This window comes from Eschrichtius robustus, chromosome 3, assembly GCF_028021215.1.
Source record: "Eschrichtius robustus isolate mEscRob2 chromosome 3, mEscRob2.pri, whole genome shotgun sequence".
NCBI lineage: Eukaryota > Metazoa > Chordata > Mammalia > Artiodactyla > Eschrichtiidae > Eschrichtius > Eschrichtius robustus.
In genome coordinates this window covers 59,951,396-59,972,963 of record NC_090826.1, presented here as the reverse complement: position 1 = coordinate 59,972,963, position 21,568 = coordinate 59,951,396, and positions in this window count along the sequence as shown.

Below are 21,568 nucleotides of genomic sequence, written 5' to 3'. Positions count from 1 at the left end.
GGACAAGCAAAAGCATTCAACGGCTCTTGAGTAGAGCTGCCAAGTAAAATACAGGGTGCCCAGTTAAATTTGAAATTCAGATAAGCAACAAGTATTTTTTTTTTTTTTTTTGATGTGGACCATTGTTAAAGTCCTTATTGAATTAATTACAACACTGCTTCTGTTTTATGTTTTGGTTTTCTGGCTGCGAGGCATGTGGGATCTTAGTTCCCCGACCAGGGATCGAACCCGCACCCCCTGCTTTGGAAGGCGGTGTCTTGACCACTGGACCGCCAGGGAAGTCCCAGCAACAAGTATTTTTTAGCATAAGTACGTACATCTCATGCAATATTTGGGACATCCTTATACTAAGTTAAATTATTGCTTATCTGAATTTCAGATTTAACTGGACATCCTGTATTTTTATTTGCTATATCTGGCAACCCTAATCTGAAGACACAGGTATGGAACTGGCAAAGAAAGCCACATGGCAGAGCCCAAAGCAAAGGGTCTGGTACATATAAGCCATGGAGAGGAGAGAGTGAATATTTTGAACAACAATCTACCACAATTTGTTAAGCCCTGCAATAAAAGCAATAGAACATAAGTTAGATATTTTAAACTTTTTTCTGTTACTTAGTTTTCAAAAACCCATGTCAGCAATATAAAATAATATCACCAATTCCATAGACCATAAAATAAAATCAGTCTCATTATCTTTGTTCTCATGTTTTACAGTAAAGGTAATATAAAAATATTTCCCAATAATATGTCAGTTAAATTTAAATACCCATTTCCTAAAATAATAGTATTTTTTAGTTTCAATTCCTCCATGCATAATTTTGTGCCTGTTTGTATTAAAACAATTCTGTGCTTATCTGAATACTTTTTTTTTTTTTTTAATCATACCTTGGCTACAGTGCAAACTTCTGTTTCATCTCTGCGTTAGAGAATCCATTTCAAGCACAGCTCCAAACATGTTTATGTATTAGAAGTTTTTAATACATTTTTTAAAAATACTTTTTTTGAGTAGTTTTAAATTCAAGGATAATTTAGGGGAAAATACAGAGATTTCCTATATACCCCCCTACCCCAACACATGCATAGCCTCTCTATCAACATCCCCTACCAGAATGGTACATTTGTTGCAATTGATCAACCTATATTGACACATTATAATCCCAAAGTCCACAGTTTACCTTATGGTTCACTCTTGTTGTTGTACATTCTATGGGTTTGATCAAATGTGTAATGACATGTATTTCATCATTATGGTATATACAGAGTATTTTCCCTGCCCTAAAAGTTCTCTGTGATCTTCCTATTCATTCTCCCCTTCCCCTTCAACCTCTGGCAACCATTGATCTTTTTACTGTCTCCATAGTTTGTTTTGTTTTTTTTTCCAGAATGTCATATAGTTGGAATCATAAGTATGTAACTTTCTCAGATTGGCTTCTTTCATTTACCAATATGCATTTAAGTTCCCTCCACGTATTTCCATGACTTGATAGCTCATTATTTTTAGCGCTGAATAATATTTCATTGTCTGGAGGGTCACAGTTTATTTATCCATTCATCTACTGAAGGACATCTTGGTTGCTTCCAAGTTCTGGCAATTATGAATTAAGCTGTTATATACATTGATGTTCAGGTTTCTGTGTGGACATGGGTTTTCAACTCCTATGGGTAAATGTCAAGGAGTGTGATTGCTGGATCCTACGGTAAGAGTATGTTCGTTTTGTAAGAAATGACCAAACTGTCTTCTAAAGTGGCTGCTCCACTTTTCATTCCCACCAGCAGTGAATGAGAATTCCTGTCACTTCATACCCTCGTTAGCATTTGCTGTTGTCAGTATTCCAGATTTTGGCAATTCTAATAGGTGTGTAGTAGTATCTCGTTGTTGAGAGTTCTTCGTATATTTTGGATAACAGTCCTAAATCAGGTAATGTCTTTTGCAAATCTTTTCTTCCAGCCTGTGGCTTGTCTTCTCATGCTCTTGATACTGTCTTTCACAGAACAGAAGTTTTTAAGTGTAATGAAGTCCAGTGTATTAATCATTTCTTTTACGAATCATGACTCTGATGTTGTATCTAAAAAGGCATCACCATACCCAAGGTCATCTAGGTTTTCTCCTCTGTTATCTTCTAGGTGTTTTATAGTTTTTCAGTTTACATTTAGGTATGCGGTCCATTTTGAGTTAATTTTTGTGAAGGGTCTGTGTCTAGATTCTTTTTTTTTTTTTCTTTTTGCATTTGGATGTTCAGTTGTTCCAGCACCATTTGTTAAAAAGACTATCTTTGCTCCATTGCATTACCTTTGATCCTTTGTCGAAGATCAGTTAACAATTTTTAAGTGGGTCTATCTCTGAACTCTCTATTCTGTTCTTTTGATCTACCAATATTTGTCTATTCTCTCACCAACAGCACACTGTCTCGATTACTGCAGCTTTATAGTAAATCTTAAAATCAAGTGGTATCAGTCCTTCTTCAAATATTGTGTTGGCTATTCTGGGTCTTTGCCTCCACTTTAGAATTAGTTTGTTGATATCCACAAAATAACCTGATGGGATTTTGTTTGGGAATGCATTGAATCTATATATCAAGTTGGGAAGGACTGAGAAATTTTTTTAAAGTATGTTTTTCTATGTATTACTTTATAAAATCAGAAGCCCTTCAATCATCTCTGGTAATTTTGATCCAATAACAGAGTTATTTCACACTCTGGATTAATGGATTATTTTCTCTTGTCCTAGTTTGTATGTAATTTGTGCCTACTCAGTGCCTGCTACATGCTCTGGCATGACATATTTTTAAAAATACAAGGTGAAGCATTATTAATATTACCTCAAAGCAGGAATCATTCAGAAGCAAACAGATAAGCAAGAACAGATAAGCATATCCTGACTTTGAATGAGAAAACTATTATGAGAGGCATATAGCCTTCTGGATGCTTTATATGCATCTATTCACTTCTTTATTCCTTATTGAGTCTACATGCATTTCTTAAGTATCTGTAACATAATAGACCTTGTGCTAGATGCTGAGAATAAAAAATGAAGTCACCAATCTTCTAAAATAATATAATAATGTTTATTTTTTTCTGAGTACAAGATAATATGCCACACAACTTGCATACATTGTTTCCTGTAATCATCACTGCAAACCAGATAAACTGGGAGTTTTATTTCTCATTAAACTAGTTAAGAAACTGAGGGCTATGAGGCTGGACTTGTCAATGATTGTAAGTTAATGACACACGGGAGCAGAATTTAAACCCCAATTTTTTTCCCTTCTGGAAGCCATGTGTTTTACGCTAAGTTCACTGTCTGGTAAGAGAAACTTTTATGAATGTAGAAGATAGAATTGCACGGGGTTTGAGAACATGTGCTTTGGAGTCAAATAAGCCCAGGTTTAAGTTTTGACCGACACAGACTGTACAATCCTGGGCAAGTTATTTAGAATTCCAATGTTCAGTTTATTTGCAAGGGGGAAAAAAGGACAAAATAGCACTGATATCACAGGCTTCTTAACTAGCATCATGCCTGGAACAGCCCAGTAGGCACTCAGTAAATCCTTCTGGATAGATGTAACAAAGCATATTACGCATTTTTCACACTCTTCCCAGACCATCATCATTACTTAATAAATGTCAAATTCCTGAAATTCCCCTGACTACTGGAGCTCTGATTTCTAGTAAGTTCCTGCTTCTTTTTCTTTTTCTTTCTTTTTTTTTTTTTTTTGTTACATATTCCTCCACTTTTTAATAATGGCTAGTTTCCATCCTGTATGTAGTGGCTAGGACTCTCATATTAACTTACCTAAATCAACAAAAAAAACAATTAGTGAACCTCTGCTTTATAGAAACATGTGATTAATTGTGTTATACAGGAAACACTGCTTTCACTGATTTTGTCATATCACATTTAATCCACACAGCAATTTCAGGAGGAAACTGGGTTTCATAATACTTAATAAGAAACAAGAAATATTAGCTTGGCTTTATCCTCTGATTCCTCAGCATAATAATCAAACTCAGTAATAGTTCATGGACCTGTGAATTTTATAAAATATGGGAATCTGTATTTACACAAAGCAGATCAAAATACCAAAGACTAGATGGTCTGAATCAATTTTTCATACCTGGGTAATCATCTTGAATTGCCTTAGTTGTAATGTAGGGGTCTGCACTAATTGTCAAATATACTCGGGTCTGAGAGAATGATCATTTTTAGATGAATTTTGTCTGGTAATTTGCTTCACCTATCACTGCTTTATTTCCCCAAGTAATCAGGCTACATTCTACTTAAAGAAAATGCCCAAACACAGCCTTTGCAATCTGGCTGCTGTTATTAACCACTACTGGGCTGGAGGAAGACAGAGGCATACTTGTTTGACTGAAGGAATTCTGTGCTATTCATCAATATGGAGTACTTTTTTAAAAGGTAGGATCTCAAACTTAATACTATTTGCTCTAAGAACTCAATTTTAAGTCAGATTAGGTCTAAGATGTAATATAAGCTTGGAGGCAGTATAAAATAGCTTTGGACTCAGAGTTATTTGATTTGAATCCTATGTCCTTCCCCTGTTAGCAGCATGACCTTGGGAATTTACTTGTGATCCTGACTTTTGTCGTCTCTAAATAAAGATGACAATATCTCTTTTCCCAGACTGTTGTAAGGATAAGATAATGTATGATAAATGTTTAGCACAGAGCCAGCATAATACAAGGCACTCAGGTGAAGGTATCTAGTGGGCAATTTAATACATGGCCATGGAGCTCAGGAGCAAAGTTGGAGCTCTAGAAATAGAGAATTGAGAGTCACCACTATATAGATAGTAATGTATAAAAATGCCCTCACATTTGAAAAAAAGGTAGCTCATTTTGAAGACCAGGGCTTTTAGTACATCTGAAGATGCCAGTCAGATGAAAGGTTCATCACTAGTTATAACATCAGTATAGTCAATCATGCTTTGAGTCCCAGGCCCTGTAATGAGAAAGAAAGCTAAGACTTTAGAAACCTAGAATGACAAGCCAGTGTTTCTGGCTGTCTGTTCAGTGGCATGTCCATGCTGATTTCAAACTAAATAATCATCACTCTATTGGTGAGTCCGATGATGCTTTTATCACAGCAGGATAAATTCCCCTTGTCAAAATTGGCACCAATTATGCAAATGAAATTTGAAGGATTCATTAGCTAAATGGTAATTGGAGTAGCTTGCATTAAAGAAATGATATACAAAATTTCTATCAAGAAAAATCGCTTCATTTTTACAATAACCTTTAAAAGGTTTCTCAGAAAATGATAAATAAATCAAGATTTTAGAATTATTTTATAGATATTTAATGCATTCACAGCTGATACTCTGTTCATGATGCATTTTAACATGCATTCCTTTGCTAGTCATTGTCTTTGGTTACAATATACTTCTTATAGTGCTAACAGGAAAGATATTAGGCATTATTTGAAGGTACAGCATTGTACTGTCAATGAAAAGAAATGTAAAACCAACAAGGTTTTACTGGAAGAAAATTTAAGGTTTCCTAATCATCCCAGGTAGATTTGATCAATCCCTTATATGTACAGCAATAACATCTATCACTGACCTTACGCATCAATGAGTTTGAAAGTATTTCTTTCAATTTTCCAAAAAAGTTGCTATTGAACTGATATTATTTTTTTCCTTAAATATTTTTTATAATTTATTGGTGAAATCATCTGAGTCTGGAACTTTATTTGTGCTAAATTTTAATTTTAAGTGAGTTTCTAATAGTATATAGTTGAGTCTGGCTTTTTTTTTAACCATTGAAATAATCTTTATCTCTAAACTGGGGTATTTAAATCATTTACATTCAATGTGATTTCTGAGATAGCTAAGTTCATCATCTTGCTATTTGTTTTCTATTTGTCCCATTTCTCCCTGTTCCTTTCTTCTGTGTTCTTCTCGAGTCGCTGGGCATTTTTTAAGGTTCCTTTTTATTTCTCTTATTATCTTATTAGCTGTAACTTTTAAAAAATATTTTAGTGATTGCATTACAGTTTAGAGTATACATCCTTAATTTATTACAGTACACTCCAAGTGATATTATACTACTTCATGCATATTATAAAAATCTAAGAATAATATACTCTTATTTCTCTCTTTCTGGCCTAAGTGCTATTGTTGCCACACATTTTACTTACAGATATGTAATAAAACCCACAATGCATTGTTATTACTTTTGTTTCAACAGTTAATATCCTTTAAAGAGATTTAATAAGAAAACAGTCATATATTTACCCACATGGTTACCCTTCCCAGTGCTGTTCATTCATTTATGTAGATCCAGATTTTTAACTTGTATCATTTTTGTTTTGCCCAAAGGACTTCCGTTAATATTTCTTGTGCTGTGAGTCAGCTGGTAATGAATTCCTTCAGCTTTTGTATGTCTGAAGGTGCATTTATTTCATCTTCATGTTTAAAATATATTTTTGCTGGGTACAGAATTCTAGATTGACTTTTTTTTTTTTTTAATTTCCATACTTTCAAGATGTTGCTATATTTTTTTCACACGCACTATTTTCAAGGAGAAATCTGCTGTCATCCTTAAATTTGCTCCTTGGTATGAAATGTGTCTTTTTTTCCTCTGGCTGATCTTACAATTTTCTTGTCATTGCAAGTTTTGAGGAATTTGATCATGATATGCCTTGGTTTAGTTTTCCTCATGGTTCTTGTTTTGGAGATTCATTGAGCTTGCATCTGTAGACTTACCTCCCTTCTCTTCGCTTTAGGAACTCTGCATTTGCATATTGTGCTGCTTGAAGTTGTCTCAACAGCCCACTGATGCTCTTTTCATTTACTTTGGCATTCTTTTGACTTTAGTCTTTTTTATATCTTCCATGTCTCTACTTAACTTTTTGAACATATGGAGTATAGTTATAATAATTATCTTAGCATTCTTTGTCTACTAATTCTAATATCTGTGTCTATTTTGGGTTCATTTCAATTTTTGATTATTCTCATTGTGGGTCATGTTTTCTTGCTTTCTTTCATACCTGATAATATTTGATTGGGTGCATACATTGTGAATTTTACCTTTTTATGTGCCAGATATTTTTGTCCTCATAAACATCCTTGAGCTTTATTGTGAAATATAGCTTAGTTACTTAAAAACAATTTGATTCTTTTGAATCTTCCCTTTATATTTTGTTAATTATTCCTCACTATTAAAGAAAGACCTTCTTGACTTCTCTACCAATGCCCTGTAAGTTTTTCCATTTAGGCTGGTGGAAAAAGGTACTATTCCCAGCCCTGCATGAGTATAGAGGCAATGTTCCCTTTTTTCTCCAGCCTCAAGTTGTTTTTTTCACATGCGTGCACTGATCACTTCATGACTGAATACTTGAGAGGAATCGTCTGTAAATTTCAAGGGTTTTTCTTCATGCAGCTCTCTGGTACTCTGTCAAGCCTGTTGGTTTTCTTGAAGTAACTACTCATCTTTTCAACTCAGAGAGTCAGCTGGTTTTTACCTGAATTCCCTCTCCCTCAGCTGGAGCCTGAAATTCTCTCAAGGCACTAAGCTTAGGAAATCATAGGGCTTATCTCATTTGTTTCTTGTCTTTCATGGGTAATCTTTTGTAACTTAATTCCGGTGTATTAAAAACAATTTTTCCATATAGTTGTCTCTCTTTCTTTTTTTTTCAAGGTCTTTTTCAAAGTTGTTTTTTACTTGAGTAGAAGTCCAGATCCTGTTACTTCATCATATTAGATTTTAATTTAGATGTGAATATAGTGTCTTATATTTTCTTCCATGTCCTTTACCATTATGCTACACTACATTATTGCAGTTTTTCTCTTATAGGGGAATTATAAAGGATATACAATATACAAGGGGTACTAAGGATGTAGATGGTGAGCTCACATCTCACTGAAGGAATAGAGAAAGTTGACAGCTGTAAGGAGAGGTGAGGGAAAGAAAAGTGATAGAAGACTAAAGGCTGGATATGCCACTGAAGAGAGGGAGCCAGAAATCCAATGAGGGATGAACAGACAGTTGCCAAGCAAATATCCACGGCCAAGTTGTAGTTGGACAGAACAAACCTCTAGTAAGCCAAACTTTATGGCTCCAGCAAACACTGTAGTATAGAAGCAGGAACAGAGCAGAGAAAGTAAAATGTGAGGATAATGTAGGGCTCGGTACTGGAATGCAAAGAGAGGGGTGGGTCGGGGCGAGAGATGTCGACAATAGAAGTAAAATAATTCAGGTAGCTGGGTTGGCAACAAAAAATACCATTTGGCCATAAGGGGACTCATTTAATACTTTAGGAAAACAGTATTCTAAAATATCAATATGCACGGAAAACAATTTTTGTGCTTGAGAGGAAGCAATGCAAGAGACGACAGGTGAGGATAGTTTAATTTTGGACAGTACCGAGGGAACTCAGGGATAGCACTTTATTCTGTTATTTGTGGCACATGGCTGATTAGAAGTGGAAATGAAGGTTAATAGAGGCAGAGGGTAATTGACCATGAGATCAAGTGTCTGAAAGATAGTAAATGCATGGAAAGGAATGATATTTTTGAGCCAGATGCTGTAGAATTCCAGGCAGAGTGACACGAACAGGAGGGGGCTAGTGTGGACGCTTCCCCAGTGCTGAGGAGCAGAGGGAAGATGGTGGGGAAGTGAGGAGTTGGTGCCAGGCCAACTCCTATGTGTGATCCTTCTGGCCCAACCATAGGCAATTACAAAGCTTTTCCTTGCAGGCCTCATGGGAGGAAGCTGCCTTCCCCACACCAGACTTGGTGTATAGCCTGTGCATTGCAGCCCTGGAGGGAGTTATAGTCAAGGACTCAAGCCCCCCCATCCCTGGGCCAGCCAGACATGCTCATATACATATCTGTGCTCCTAATCCAGGCACCTCCATTCAGTTCAGAGGCCTCCTTATTGAGGGCCTTGGTGGAGGTACTTTTCTCCACTTAACTTAGTACCTTTCCACTCCCATCCCTTACCAGCAGCCCCCGCCACTACCACGCACACAGGTCTATAAAAAGGCAGTGACCTTCTGTCCAGGCTCCTCCACAGTAAGAAGATTCCCCTGCCTGGGCTAATCCACCTGACTTGCCTGGTGCGTTCCACAGAAAGAAATGGAACACTGAGGAGCCAGGGCAACTTTTTGCCTCTTGCTTGCTCTGTCACAGTTAAGTGAATGAAAGCTTGCATGTTACTTTCAATTTGGCTCATTATCCTATTTGAGCACCTTGATATCTGGTTCCTCACCAGTCAGGGACTAAAAAATGAACTATTTTCAAACTAAAATGAAATTACTTCAAGCTCCATAGGACCAGCTGCAAAAGATAAGCCTAAACATACAAAACTCTACTAGTAACAATGAAAGAATGTTAAATTGTCCTGGTACAAAGTTTTACACATCACATGAAGATTTTTTTCCTCTATGAATTTCTGCAAACTGGATAAAAGTCAGAAAACTAGTTAGTGAGGGTAATCATGGCATTCTTAGTAACCAATGCATAATGTCACAATTATATCAATTAAGCAAAAACTGATGCTGATTCTGTCATGATAGACTATGTGACTGATATTAAAACTGTTCTTTGAAGATCCGAAACTTACTAATTTTGTATAATTTACAGTGTTGGATTCAGTGTGTAAACCATGACAGGCACACAGTAAACATTTGTGATTTCCAACTAAATTAAATACTTAGGCTATTGTTTTATTTTGTTTTGTTTTAAATTTGATTTTGTCATTCATATGTCATTCAATCATTTATGCATTTTCTTCAAATGCTTTTTTATGTCTCCTACATACCGGCCACTTTACAAAGCCCTAAGATAAAAAGCTGAAAAATACATGGTTTCTGATCTCAATGAAATATCAGTATTTATACAATGCTAGCTCTCTTCTGAAGACCATCACTCAGTGTTGATAAGATCACTTCTAATGAGCCTGTACTAAAATCTCAAGAGGAAAATAAGCAACTTTTAAACATCAAATGCAATGGAGATTGCTGATATTGAATGCTGTATAATAAAGAAAAAATAATAAATAGGGCTGTTCCTTAAAGATTCTTAGAGCATAGCAGAAAGACAAATATTCTTAAATTTTTTTTACATCTGTGCAGGATTTTCTCCATTCTGATTGTTTTTCTACCAGTATCATGGCCTTGTCTCCAAAACATTTACTGTAGATGTTGTAAAAATCTAAGTAAAAAGTTTCTTCCCCATTTTCTTCCTCTCTTCTTCTCTCCCTGCCTCCCTCTTTTTCTGCCTTCCTTCTTTTTTTCTTTCATAATCATACAGGATTATCTCAGTAGAAAATATAGCAAGAAATTTGTTAGGTAAACACTTGACCTAGACAGGCCTCTTTATGTGTGGTGCAGTGGCTTAAAATTGGGAGAAGTGAACTAAAAATATAAGCTATTTAAATTCACATAGGATGTCCTCTTAGACTGCTTAATGATTTGCTTGATTCTAATTGCAGTACAAGAATAATATGAGTGCCCAGATCTCAAATCAAAAGGCAAAATTGTCTAGACTTTTAAAAAATGCACTACGTTTTTTCTTTTGGCATTTTGGAGCTAGAAAACAAAAATAATCTCATAGGCAAAAGAAAAACTGATTAAAACATTTTGAGAATACCATTTATATACGTTTACCATGTCACATACACAGCACTTACGTAAGAAAAAAAAATTTGGGGGGTATCAAAAGCAAAGAAAAAAACCTGTAGTCAAAATGGATTCTAAGGAAGAAACAAACCTTTTGACCAACAGTTATCACAGGTATCTCACCACCTAGGAAAATAATATATCCTTGCTAAATAATCTAGGACTAAAACCTAGGTGTAAATTACAGCTCTAGATTTAGGGATGCTGCAAAAAAAAATCATCCATTCCAGAGAATAAAGAAAATTCACTTATTCTTCTTTCTCCCTCCTTCTTTCCCTCTCTTTAAACTTTTCTTCCTTCTTTCCAACTCTTTTATTCCCCCCAAAATGTGACTACTTATTATACAGCAGACACAGAGTAGGTACTGAGGTGATAGAAATAAATAAGACAGATTTCTTCTCTCTAGAAGATCAGCTGCAAAAGAGAAGCTTAAAAATATGAAATTGGTACAATATATCATAGTGTGTGTCATAATGGAGGTTTTATCAAAGTGCAATGAGAACACAAGATCTAGGATCTATTTTTCTGCCTGGGGCGATGAGAAAAGGCTTCAGAGGGAATATGAAATTTGAGTTGGATCAGGAAAGTTGAAATTTTTTGCAAATTACCATTACCCCTAGTTTTATCCGTATGTCACCAGGGTCCAGGGCAAGGAAGAAGTGCTCACCAAATGCCTCTGGGATCTTGACTCTTCTCTGTCTCGAACTTAAGCTTCTCTTATTTCATGAAAACAGGAGAACAGATGACGTTAACGGAGCCCTGCCCAAGGCAGTAAATCCAGCAGAGTCCCTCGGAGGCAGTCCCAGCAAAGAGATGGACAGGAGAGATCTCTCTGCCAAATACCAATGACTTCATGGCAGCCTGTCAAGCTTCTGCATCCATCAGGAAATGGGAAGCATAGACACACAAGAACACATATGAAAGATCACGGGCTAAGGAGCAGGGTAGAGAAAATGATCAACATCACAAAAGAGTGAAAGAGGTAATACATAAGGATAATAATGCCTTACATTTGCATGGCAGTTCAGAATTTCACATCTCTTTCATATACAGCATTTTCTTTAAGCCTCACAGCAAATCTGTAAGACAAACAAGAAAAATATTAACTTTTCTATTTGACAATTGAGGAAATTGAGGCTCCGACAAGTTAAATGAGTTGTCAAAGGTCCCACAGCTTAGTTTCCTAACTGTTAGTCCAGGATTTCTCTTGTTTCTTGTAGTCTGATTGTGGCATTTGTCTGGGGGTATTCATGCTGTTGATATGAGTGAAAAAAACCATGCTCTAGCAATCATGGTTTCCAAGTCTGATTCTCATTTCTGCCATTCATTCTCTTCATAATAAAGGAATAATAGTAATAAACAAACAAAAGGCCACTATTCTTTCTGATTATGGGGAGCAGAAAACCACAGTCAGTACCTGATTTGTTAATTGCTTATTTTTTTTTGCCAGTTCCTGATTCAGAAGCACATTCATAACCTGAAATGATACGTACCTGTAGTACATATAACCTGTACCATACTGTACTATCCAAAGTTGCCATATCTACCCTCTTTAAGTGCCCAAAGTGTGGTGACTTAGTAATTTTATAACCAAACAAGACACAAAGTTCACTGTTTTAAAATGCACAACCATAGTGCTGTGCATCATAGAACAAGTTCATGGGGCACATTCAGCTCTCATGTTTGATGAAAAATGCAGTAGAGGCAGTGACTAGCTCTCAGGTTTTTTTTTCTTAATTTTGTCTTTTCATATAAACCTTAAAATAAACTAACAGGATGGCAATGATCTTTGTCCCCATATAACCAGTAGTGTAAAACAGAGCATTTAGATTAGCGGCATAATATATGTAACATTCAGGAATAGACGTTTGCCCCACAAAACAGTAATCTAAATGGTGATGCTCAAGAACATAGGATATAACTTTCCAGTGCTTACCATCTCCAGGCATTTGTGTAACCATCTACCAGCTTTGCTGCAACGGTATATCACATGTATTGTTAATGTCCCTTCAACGTGAACTTTTTGCTTTTTCACTTAAATCGACTTATCTTTTAAAAAAATCACTTACTCTAATAAGAGAGGAAGCCCGAAAATAAAAATGACAAAAATAAAAATCATATTATTAAATTGTAATATTGTTCTCCACCTTGCGCTGTTAGGTTGATGCCCCTCGATTTCACGAGAGAGAGAGAGAGAGAGAGAGAGAGAGAGAGAGAGAGAGAGAATTTGTCTAGAGAAGAGCTAAAGATATGGCGGCATCAAACTGAATATTCTCTTTGATGATAATCAGAAGGTTTGGAAGAGAAGTGAAAAGAGCTTGCCCAGTGTATGATCCACTGTCATTTAATACTACCTCAACATGCTACCTAAAACCATCTCTTACCCACAGCTAATACTTTGGGTTGCACTAACATATTAATTTTCTTTCTTCACATATGTAGTATATATGAAATGATTAATACATATGTGTTAAATATATGTTAAATCAAATCTGGACTGATTATCTCTTTAGTACCTTTGTCTGGACCAATTACCTTAGAATCCTAATTGATGGCATCAGACTTTCAACACAAATATGCAAATTCCAAGAACAAAGTAAATACTTGGTAATAACTAGTTGATCAGTATTTGGATCGGTTTGGACAGAACAAAAAGGCATGTATTCCCACCATCAAACTGAATGATAGGGATGGAGGCCCCTTTATACTTTGTGCTATGCATATTCAAATGAGATATATGCTATTTCTGTTTTTGCATTAGTATGTTAGGTAGGATATTGAACTACAAAGTTTCACATAGAACTCAAAAGAAAAAATAGCTTACGTATGTTAACTATAGTATAAATATTATGGAAGAAGCTATTGCTTCTCTACATTGACTCATCTATTTAGGAAAGCTGACCTTTATCTAACTAGAGTTTCCAATTTAGACTTGCCCCTAAAATGACTATAGCACATGTTCAGTGTCAAACATTCAACTGTTACTCGTGTTGACATTTTTCACATATTCTGTCCTAATTGCATCAGGGAAGCATAATAAGGTTGTACCATGTTTTAAAGATAAAGAAGGTTCTGTAAAGCAATAAAAAAAAATGTGTTTTACATATTAATACTGGCTCTCAGAGAACCCAGAGGTGGAATACAAGGAAACATGTTTTTTGAGAATGATAAACACCATTCAAGTTCAGAAGCATTTTAGTGATGTTGAAAACTTAATAAAGAAAAATATATAGAATCTAAAATGTGAATGCATTTTCATAAAAAATAAAATAAGAAAATATACATTGGATCATCAGTAAGAAAAAAGGAAGATAAAACGAAACAAATTTTGGAATGATACATACAGGTTAATATTAGGAGATATTGTGCACATATGTTTTAAGTTGTATATAGAAGTAATCTAGTACCTTTTTTAAAAAAAAAATTAAACCATAGAGGTTAGAGATGAGGTCATGAAGCAAAGAAAATACATGCTTCCATGTACTTCACACTTTTAAATGTGCACAAAACTGACAAATTATAAAACTAAGAGGTCACAAAATTGCTGTAATGTATATTTTTACTACCCCATTAATCCAAAATTATCTAATCACTATTCTGCCCAAATCCAGGGACATGGGCTAATTAATGAATGTTTTAGCCATGTTCATCACTATAATTTTACATGGATACAACAATAGTAAAGGAGAAACTTAAATGAAAGAAGAACAAAATCTTAAAATACTGAAAAAAACCTCCACTGCTGGTGGGAATGCAAAATGGTACAACCACTTTGGAAGTCAGTATGACAGCTTCTTACAAAACTAAACATTCCTACCACATGTTCCAGCATTCACACTCCTTGGTATTTACTCAGAGGAACTGAAGACTTATGTCTACACAAAAAACTGCACACAGATGTTTACAGCAGTTATCCATGACTGCCAGAATGTAGAAGCAAACCAAGATTGTCCTCCAACAGGTAAATAAATAAATAATCTGTGCTATATCCAGACAATAAAATATTATTCAGCCCTAAAAAGAAATGAGCTATCAAGCCATGGAACGACATGGAGAAACTTTAAATGCCTATTTCTAAGTGAAAGAAGCCAATCTGAGACGGCTACATACTGTATGATTCCAACGATGTGACATTCTGAAAGAAGCAAAACTATGGAGACAGTAAAAAGATCAGTGGTTGCCAGGGGTGAGGCAGGGGTGAGAGATGAACAATCAGGGCACAGAGGATTTTCAGGGCAGTATGATATTATAATGATAGCTGTATGTCATTATACATTTGCCCAAACCCATAGAATGTACAATACCAAGAGTGAACCCTAAGGTAACTATGGACTCTGGGTGATTATAATGTGTCAATGTAGGTTCACCCTTGGTAAAAAAAAGCACCGTTCTGGTGAGTGGTGTTGATAATGGAGGAGGCTATGCATGTGTGAGGGCAGGGTGTAAATGGAAAATCTCTGTATTTTTCTCTCAATTTTACTGTAAACCTAAAATTGCTCTAAAAAATAAAGAGTTTAAAAAATATTTAGGAAGCCAACCATGTTCAAAGTAAAGATATTGGCAAAGTGATAGTTCTGAGCAAATGTCTTATTAGATTTACAGATTATGTTTGACAAAGTAGACTCCAGCACATTTATGTATACTATTTTCTCAGGAAAGGGTGATGATAAGCTAATTTTATGGAGCTATATCTACAGGGAAGTCTTATCTTCAAAGAACTATTCAATGTAAAATATTAGATACATAAGACGGGACAGAAATCAATTTTAGGGAACTCCTCATTCAATATTTCATCATTATTTACAACTCTCAGCAAAGTGATCAGTCTTATTCATTCAACAAATGTTCACTGGGTGTTGCCTGTATGTCAGACACAGCTTTAGTGTCTAGAAAGTTTTTTCTGCCGAACCAAACTGTCTTATTTGGCACAGTTCAATTTATTAGACAGTTGTTCCTTATTTCATTTTTCTGGATTAAGCCTTTGAAGCTACACAGGTTAAGTCTTCTTTCTCTTTTGGAAGACATCCTCCAAGACTAAGGAAAACATCCCTAATTTACCAGAACAGACTGCAGAACAAAATACAGTTGAACAACACAGGTTTGAACTGTGTAGGTCCACTTATACATGGACTTTTTTCCAAAGTAAATACTACAGTACTACAGAATCTGAGGTTGGTTGAATCCAGGGAGGAGGGACAGTGTACTCAGAGGATCAACTATGAATTACATGTAGATTTTCGACTAAGCAGAGGTCAGTGCCCCAACCCCTACATGGTTCAAGGGTCAACTCAATTTCCTTTTCTGCTCCTAAGTTCTTGGCATATACCTATGTTTAGTGCTATATTTAGTTCTTTAAAACACTAATCACAAAGATGTGACTAGTTGATTACATGTGGAATTTCCAAGGTTCAATCCACGAGTCTCTTCCCACATGGAACAGTATCTCCAGGTTATTTTGTACAACAAAAACCTCAGGACTATGAGTATCTCTTCCCAGACTTGCTGATTGAGGTTCAGGCATGATTTTCCTCTTGACTGATGGTCATTTTAAATTGAATGTCTCACAAAGATATCAAAGAAAATTTCTAAATCTCAATGTCTTCGCAAAGTCTTTTTTTTCACTTTTCACATTCTCTATCCTGGTAAATGAAGCCACTATCCACCCATTGTTCTAGGGTAGACTCTTTGAAGTCTAACATTCTCAATTCTTCCTCCTAATTATCTCTCAAAGATGGTATCTTCCTTAGTTTAAACATCTATTATTTCTCATCTACATCACTGGAAAACCTCCAAATTGGTTTTTGACTCCTGTTTTCCACCCTCTAATCATATGTCATGCAGTTCTATGAAGATTATGTCACTCCCTGCTTAAATCTCTGAAATTATTATATCTTGTATAGGATATGTACCCATGTAAAAGACTTTTCCCATCTTTCCTTCTACATTTTGTACAAATTCTATCCCTTAACTGTTCTACTCTAATTGAGAGTTTCATTTACCAAGTCCTGGTGAAATCTATAATCTTATTTACTTTCTTGCATTAAAATCTGAAATTTATCTTATCTTCACTCACAGTCTGCGTTGGAACAGAAATTTCTGAATGTGTTGGTGGTATTTTCAGTCTCCTAGTCACATGCTAATATTTTGAATTACTGGGCAATTTTATCATGATGGTTTCCTTTCAATCCTATCCCGTGTCTTTCACAGTAAATAGTGATCTCATGTGTACTCAGCAATTAAGAGTATATTGAGGGCTTCCCTGGTGGCGCAGTGGTTGAGAATCTGCCTGCCAATGCAGGGGACACGGGTTCGAGCCCTGGTCTGGGAGGACTGCCACATGCCGCGGAGCAGCTAGGCCCGTGAGCCACAATTGCTGAGCCTGCGCGTCTGGAGCCTGTGCTCCGCAGCAAGAGAGGCCGCGATGATGAGAGGCCCGCGCACCGCGATGAAGAGTGGCCCCCACTTGCCACAGCTAGAAAAGGCCCTCGCACAGAGACGAAGACCCAACACAGCCATAAATGAATAAATTAACAAAATAAATAAACCCAAAGTTAAAAAAAAAGAGTATATTGATGTCAATAGTTAGCACATATAAATATAGCAAGCCTGTGTAAGCTCAAATCTTTACTGTTTTTCCTGGAGTTATTCAACACATTATAGTCACTATGCATGTTAGCCTGTTGGTAGAGCCAAACAGGGTTTGGAAAACATAGGAATTAGATAAAGATAATTAACTATTCAAGGTATTAAGTTAAAGAGTAAGCTTAGTGGGCAAATGGATACTTAGTTTTTCTCTATATTTCGTCATAGTTTGATTTTAGGATTGTTTTAAACACTTCACTAAGAAAATTTTCATACTCAAAAGTAGAGGGAATGAATTTCTATGAGGTTCTGTCTATTCTGGCAATAGCAGTCTGTTTGTGTCCTGTGGTTTGTTACTTAACTTTTGTACTACTTTTTCTCCTGTGCTCTCAAGACAGAATGCCAATAACCTCTCCTCAGAGCTCTTAGAAATAATTTAAAAATTAAAGCTTTCTGCTGGAAGTGCTAAATACAATTTAGATTTAAATACAAATACAATTTAGATTTAATGGGAGAATTGGGGCATGTAAATATAGCAATCAGAGCAAGAGAGCAGGGTGTTGACTGTGTTTTATTGATGAGAACAGGGAACTGGGAACCAGGGTTGCAGAGTTACACTCCCAACTCTGTTACATTTTGCCTGTTATCAGGAGAAAACATTTAACCTGTCTCAATTTACCCATCTGGAAATAAAAATTGCTTTTCTTTTCTGATGCAAGCCTTAACTAGATTATTAAAGCTGTCTGAGCTCACTTACTTATTATTTATTGCAAAACAGATATACAATTTTAAAATAAATATTACATCATGCATGAGGGTGTTTGTATTAGAATGCTCAGTTTCCAACGCTGAGATAAATGAGGCAAAGCCATCTGTATGGAATGCCAGACAGAGCATCACGTCCTAATGGTTCAAGAGCCTAGCAGTGTAAGTGTTTATGGTCCATGGGTCAAAGCTAAGAAAAAGGTCACTTCAGGGGAAAGATGATGTGCAACTAAGCAACTCCCTACCAACTCACACGCACAAGGCAGTGAGCTCCGGTGTCCTAGGGAAAACGAGTATACAGAAAACCCAGATGCTGGAAAACCTTTAGTAAGATCAATGAACAGTAACCTGTGGGGAAGGACCAATTAAATAGATATATAGAAAGGAACAGAGCAACAGGTAGTTCTGACATAGGCCAATGGCCTATGTCAATGGTCAAGTCACAGTTCTTTGTCCCAGAACTTTTTGAGTTATGTTTGCTCGCAACTAAGGCAGAGGAGAGATTTCTGGATGTCCCACAATTGTCATTAGTCTTTCTTTCCTGTGAGACCGGCTTCCCCTGATGGGTTCTTATGTAGCAGAGAGGTCTGTTCTACCACTACCAGCACTATCACCCTGGTGTCTGTTGGGGGATGCTGCTCCCAGGTGTGGACATGGAGCTGAACCCAACGGCAAGAGGGTTCTGAGATGCCTCTTTGGGGCTAAGCTGCTTCTTAACTCAAGACTTTGATCCCACCCATCTCCCGCCCACCTGGCAGTATCCCTGCCCCCTCTTCAAACTCCTACAGCCATAGAAGACCTCATGTCAGGTCACCAGCTCTCCGCCTTTGAACTTGAATGGATGTAGCAATCCACAAACTCTTTCCAGACCCTGCTGCTCTTGCCTAAACTGAAAACTTCCTCCCTCTGCCTTTCTTCTGATCTTTCTCTCAGATTTCATCGACCATTTTGCTTTGTGTTCTCCTCACCCCTCTTTTAATAAACGTCCAGACCTTCTCCCTTTCCTTTAGCAGAGTCACATTGTTGTCCACTTGATTTCGGTTTTAGCTGTGGGATTATTGACCACAAAAGGATTGGAAAGGGATTTTAGAGATGTATCGAGTCCACATTCTCCATCTGGTATCTGACCACTACACTGTACCTTCCAGTCTCTGCTTCCAAACCTCCACTCACAGAAAATTCATTCCTTCCTGGGCAGCTTTTCTCATTTAAAGAGAATTAGAAATTACCTGTGTACTTGTCAGTTATTCGTCAATAAATCTGGGGAAAAAAGAAAGTCTTTCCATGAGGAGCTTAAAAAAGGAGACTTTGATCTTAGACAAAGAAATAACAAAAAGGATGTGGGGGAAGGTAAGTAGAAAGGTTTCTCATTCCTGTTTTAACCTGACAATTCTTTATAATTATTTTTTAAAACTTTAAAAAATGAATCAAATTCCTTGTATTTTACTTTCTAATACATAAAATGGAACCGATGATAAACCTCACCTAAACGCCTTACCCTAAGTATCTCACAGAGTTGTCATGGAAACCTAATGAAATAATGTATAGCAGACTTCCACTTGGGCCTCAATTAGATCCAGTGCTAGGGTTAATCGGAGCATAATTTGTGAGTTGATGGGGGGGCCTGCTCAAAGAATCTATATATTTGGCATAAGTGTCCCTGAAGGTGGAAGAATTAGGGGAGAAAATGTAGCCTAAAATAGGTTAAAGCAAAGCATTCTCTCCACTTCCATGGAGATCACAGCACTCCTCTGGCACCTCAAGGGTCAGCAAGGATATTAGCATTCTCACAGAGGCACTAGTGGGTATTTTTAAAGTAATCTGGAGAACAGAGAACATTAACAAAAGAATCCAGTACAGATGAGAAAGAAAATAAAGGGCTTCTTATGGTAGCAGTAGCTGACACACAACATTGTGAGACAAGGTCAAACATCTCCTTGGGACTCCCAGAAACACCAGGATGGGAGGGGCTGCCAGTTTAAGTGCCAATGGGATCACGATGCCTCCACAACTGCTTTTTAATGTTAACATCACCTACTTGTATCCGAGGAAGAAAAGTCACAGTATCTATGTTAAAGAGCTTTGCAAACTACCAAGTTCTATGCAAGCGTAATGTAATACTATGCTTTTACGTGAGTAAAACCTCTGGGCATGTCTTTTCTGTTACAGATGTACACTTTTAAAAGAAAAAAAATATACAAACTTTTTATCAGTCTTATGAAATTAAAGTGCAAATCTGAACCACTACTGAAATGCAGAGAAAACAGGTTGCCTTACTTTTCTCCTGAGGAAGCTTCTGTCTATCTTTAGACACGTATAAGAGTGCTGCTCTTGAATAGCTAATTAAAGAGCTAAGGGGTAAAGTCAATGCGGGGGAAATTCTTTTGATTAACTTATACACTGCATTTATTTCCTCTGGAATAATCTGCATCATCCGTAGAGTACCCACTTAATCAATGTTCTTTATCAAGCACCATTTCCGGGAAAGGAGGAGAGGGGCAGGCGCAAAAAATACTAAAGAATCCTTCCTCCCTCTCTTAAGCAAACCCCTTTAGTCACCTGTGCTCAATTTTATAATCTTGGAAACCACCTGTCTGAAAGATGAATTTCCCTCAAACTCCAGCATACTGAACTTTGCGTAAAGTTAAAGCAAACATGTTTTATGCATGATCTTAGAGTCTAGATGAATGCAGTGAGCAAAATTACATGGACAGTCCTTTTCCACCTCTGCAGACTAATTATGGCCAGTTTGGGCCGCCTGACACAATCCCAGTTCTGCTCTTCATCTAAATCTGGAGTGGAACGTCCCTAATGCATAAGCATTTACTTTCAGGATGGACATAGACACTGGGCCCTATTCTCTAGAAACTTCAGTCATTTTATCTACACTCTGAAACAACAAACAAACAAATACATTCCTCGAGAAAGCCTGATATGTGGGAGGCACTAAACAAACATTGGTCATTAGTTGTTGATTTTATTCAACAGTGAGGGATTACTCATTGCCAACCCTGCGCTAAGTGGTCGGAATAAGGTTGTGAAGAAGACAAAGCCCCTCCCCTCGTGGAAATCACATGCATAATAAGTGCATAAACAAATAAAGTTTGTATTTTCAGATGATGGTCAATTCTTTTTTTTAAATTTAATTTAATTTATTTATTTTTTATACAGCAGGTTCTTATTAGTTATCTATTTTATACATATTAGTGTATACATGTCAATCCCAATCTCCCAGTTCATCCCACCACCACCATCTCCTCCCGCTTTCCCCCCCTTGGTGTCCATACGTTTGTTCTCTACATCTATGTCTCTATTTCTGCCCTGCAAACCAGTTCATCTGTACCATTTTTCTAGATTACACATATATGCATTAATATACAGTATTTGTTTCTCTCTTTCTGACTTACTTCACTCAGTATGACAGTCTCTAGGTCCATCCACATCTCTAAAAATGACCCAATTTCATTCCTTTTTATGGCTGAGTAATATTCCATTGTATATATGTACAACATCTTCTTTATCCATTCGTCTGTTGATGGGCATTTAGGTTGCTTCCATGACCTGGCTATTGTAAAT